Genomic DNA, 4,720 nt, shown 5'->3' with positions numbered 1-4,720 from the left:
GACAACAGTCTTGCAAGAAAGACTAAAAAGATTCGGTGTTCAAGGTTTCCAAAGGATTCTCACGAAGAATCCAGTGTGTAGGATGCACCCTGTTGGTCCCGTTTCATCCACAGTTGTGTCATCTTCAGCAGGAGCGGATCTCGGTTTCTTCTTTGGGCGTGAACACCAACTTTGGGAGATATTGTTTCTCCAGATCAGGTATAATTCTTCCTGTTTCCTTTTGGTTCAGATCTGGTTTGATTATGGTTCAAGTAGAATCCTTGAATATTGTATTCTAAATTTAGGGAATATGATTCCCAGTTGGAAGAAGGTAGGAAAATTTTTGAAATTCGCCCACCCATTCTGCACCCTTCATGGCATCCATTAGATGGATCCTACCATTCTTTCAGTGGTATCAGAGCCCCAGGTTCAAATCTTGAACCAAAAGAAAATCAGATCTGACCCTGCGCAGATGGACAGAAGATGTTCTACATTTGTGCAAATTGCTTTCTTTTTTTTTTTTTCAAGAATGGTTTCTTGTTAAGGGTGATTAATCTGAAATTAATTTTTGTTAAATCCAAAATTTATTTAGAATTGTTCTTTATTTATTTTTGATTTAATGGACTATTCGAACCTGGAGATCGCAGCGCAATTTTCGCGCAGATGGTCTGCGCACCCTTTTTTCATTTATTTTATTCAATTCAGTCTGTAAATAATTTTTTATTTTTATTTTTCTAGACTAAATGTATAGGATTTGATCAAGAATGTAATTAATTAATAGAAATAGGATTTCTGTTATTTATTTTCTTGATTAAAGAAGAAGGAAGAAGATGGTGGCGCTGGAGATTTGCAGATGGAGAAATCGCTTCCTACGATTTACAGTTTATGAAACTGTAACATTTGTGATTAACCTCTATTTTGCAGGTGGTGTGAACAGTCCATAGTTGATTTGTTTTGTTTAAAATCAAGATTATTAATTTTAGATCTTTCATGAATTAATTTTTGAATTGAAAATCAGTTTTGGACCATTTCGGACTAGATTGGACCAAATCTGGGGTTCGAAAGGGGCTGTTTTTCAGTTCATATTTCTCACACTTGTTGTTCCAAATCTGATGTTCAATTACAGGGATTAATTTGGCCCACCTGTAAAGCCCAGTTTTAAAGGGTTAAAACTGCAAAGGCCCATTATTGTGAGAAAAGTTGTATGGGCCGAACTGCTAACTGCAATTCAGCCCATACACCTAGTAGACATTAATTGTTAATGCTTTGGGTTTTTAAATGGGCTATTCGATGGGCTTTACAACAGTTAATTGATTGGATCAATTCCTCCTTTACATGTGATGTTTGGATGTTTGATGTGTTGCGACCATGGGCTATAAGCACCTGGCCCATGTTGACTCGTTAGTGGCTCTTGCGCACACCATGGCTGAATGCACATCATTGCCATGGTGTCCCTTAAGGTCATTGGATGACCCATCTTTGCATGGTGGGCCCCACAGCCCTGAAAAGGGATGCGTACGGAACCCCTAGCCGATCAAGGCCCACCAGAAATCTGACTTTATGAAAGTCAGTGGGAGCCACTTTGGTTTGACCTAAATTAGAACTAGGGCGTAATTTTGTTCCCTCCAGCAAATATGAATGCATGTGATAGGGAGATCCATATGATGGGCTCTCTAAAGGCCTTCCGTCATTAGCACAATGATGGGTCCATCAGTAATGAGGAAACACACTATAAAATTGGGCTATCCATTTGCTGTTGGATCTGTTAGAGTGTTTCATAAGATGATAGGGTCATCATAGACCGATGTAGGAGGGGCTTCACTAGAAAATGGGAACTCTCTCACGGTACCCTGGCATAACCTGAATATGATGGGTGTGCACTCACTGGACAGAAAGGTTTACCTGAAAACGGTTCTAAACCTTGTCTGACATAGGCCAAAGGGATACTCATTTGATGAGTGGATATGATCCGTCATAGAAAGGTGGTGGGGTTTTGTTGCTGAAACAGTTGGCTTCACGCACCCTATGTGATTTCTCACATTTCCAGAGACATTTCGTCGTCTCCGTCACTGAGAAAGGAGGTAAATCTCAGAGATGAACAAATGGGAATGGAACATAGATTAAAAACCATATCTATGTAGGTAACATGAATCAAACTAAGGTTGTGGACTAACGTCTTTGCTATTTTATCAGAAAATGGCAAACGGTCAATTTGCAAAGCTTCTAAACGATAACATGCTTAAGGGTCCAAACTATGCCGACTGGTATAGAAATCTTATGCTGGTCCTAACTTCTGAAAAGTTAGACAAGGTGGTGAAAAATCCTGCCCCGGAACGTCCGGTTGATAGGGCTTCTGAGGCCCGTAGGAGAGACTATCAAGATTGGGAGGATAAGAACTCCCTAGCCCGCTGCTTTGTCATTGCCTCATTAGACAACATAATACAGAGGCAGTTCGATCAGATCGAACTAGCCAAGGACATATTGGACAATCTAAGAACAATGTATGAAGAGCAGAACCGTTCTACTCGATAGAAGGTCCTGAAATTGTTCATGACCGCGTAGATGACCAAAGGGCAGAAAGTTCATGACCATTGTCTTCGGATGATGGGATACATTAACGAACTTGAAGCTCTTGGATTCGGGCTAGATCTTGGCACGCAAGTGGATGCCATCCTGAATTCTTTGCCCTCTTCCTTCAATGCGTTCACAATGAACTGCAATATGAATAAGCTGAATGTCAGCATCTAGGAACTCGGCAATATGTTGCAGAGGGCTGAGGATCTACTCAAGAAGGATGAGCCTATAGTTATGTTTGCTGAAGTTAACAAATCAGGCAAGAAAAAGATAAAGGCAAAGAAGCCCCAGAAGAAAGTTGCCAAACCCAAGAAGCAGAAGAAGAACAAGGCATCTGATGTCTGTCACTTCTGCAAGCAGATCGGCCACTGGAAGAGGAACTGTCCTGCCTACCTGGAATCTCAGAAATGTAACATTGAAACTTGTGTCATAGAAACTAATATGTTAGTTACTTCTGTGTCCTGGTGTGTTGACTCTGGGGCTTCAACTCATGCATGTAACTCACTGCAGGGGTTCAAAGTTAGCAGAAGATTGAGTGAAAGCGAAGTGACACTAATTTTGGGAACGACTACAAGTGTTGCAGCTGCGACAATAGGAACCGTAGAATTAGTTTTTAGAGAAGGAGTCCTTGTACTTAAAGATTGTCTTTATGTACAGAACTTGAGAAGAAATTTATTTTCTGTTTCTAAACTATGTGCTGATGGATATACTGTTTATTTTAGTAATACGATTACTGTTAAATGGAATAACAAATTCATCGCATACGGGGAACTGGAGAATGACCTCTATGTTCTACATCCTTCTCTGGAAACTAACCTAACCGAAACTACGTCGGTCGAAAATCCCTAGAAAATGAATCGTGATACAGTAAATCCCACGTGCCTCTGGCATTACCGACTTGGCCATATCGGTGTTGACCGAAACTCAAGGCATATAAAGGATGGTCCTTTGGATTTTCTAACCGTAGAAAATCTTCCCACTTGTGAGCCTTGCCTTCAAGGTAAGATGACTAAGTGGCCATTTGACGGTAAGCCTGAAAGATCTGGAGGCACACTTGACCTAATACATACTGATGTATGTGGTCCCCTGAGTATTAGGACACGGAATCAACACGTGTATTTCATCACCTTTACAGATGATTTTTCACGATATGGTTACGTGTACCTAATGGGACACAAGTTTGAATCCTTTGAAAAGTTCAAAGAGTTCAGACAGGAAGTCGAGAAATAATTAGGGAGAGAAGTTAAGGCCCTTCGATCGGATCGAGGTGGCGAGTATCTCTCTGACGAATTCAGGGACTACTTAAAGGACAATGGGATAGTGTCACAACTAGCTCCTCTTGCTACTCCTCAACTCAATGGTGTTTCAGAGAGGAGGAATAGGACCTTGTTGGACATGGTCCGGTCATTTCTCGTACGCTCAGAATTACCTACATCCTGTTGGGGATATGCATTAGAGACTGCCATCTACGTGCTGAATCGGGTTCCAACCAAATCAGTTCCAAAAGCTCCATATGAACTATGGATCGGAAGGAAGCCAAGTGTAAGACACTTGAAGATTTGGGGTTGTCCTACACACGTTAAAAGAACAAGTGCGGACAAGTTGGAATCCAAAACCAGCCGTTGCCTATTCATAGGCTACCCAAAGGATTCAGTGGGTTATCTATTCTATGACCAAGTGAGCAGAAAGTGTTCTGCAGTCGAAACGCCCAATTCTTAGAATCCGAATACATCCTGGACACTCACCGTCAGGAAATAGTTCTTGATGAGGAGAGCTCAGGAGTAGTGGAGATGTCCCACAAGTTCCAGGTAGTGACCATCCTAAAAGGTCCACCCGGGTATCCAGACCACCAGTCTGATATGGTTATGACCAGGATAATTACATGGTGGAAGCCTTGACTGGTGAAGAGGATCCCGTGACTTACATGGAAGCTATGTTAGACATAGATTCCCAAAAGTGGGTGGAGGCCATGAGAGCTGAGATGGACTCAAGGGAGACCAATGGAATCTGGACTCTAGTAGATCCACCCTCTGGGGTAAAAGCAATTGGTTGCAAATGGATTTCACTGATTGACATATCAAAGACAGTCCAATCCGACACCTAGTGTAGTACCATAATCGGGTCAAGGGGTCAGGTGTAATTTTCTAGTTTTGCCCATCAATCTCCA

Source organism: Nelumbo lutea, chromosome 8 (genome assembly GCF_056320005.1).
Source record: "Nelumbo lutea isolate HS-2025 chromosome 8, American lotus-T2T, whole genome shotgun sequence".
Classification (NCBI taxonomy): Eukaryota; Viridiplantae; Streptophyta; class Magnoliopsida; order Proteales; family Nelumbonaceae; genus Nelumbo; species Nelumbo lutea.
This window is presented reverse-complemented; position numbering follows the sequence as displayed.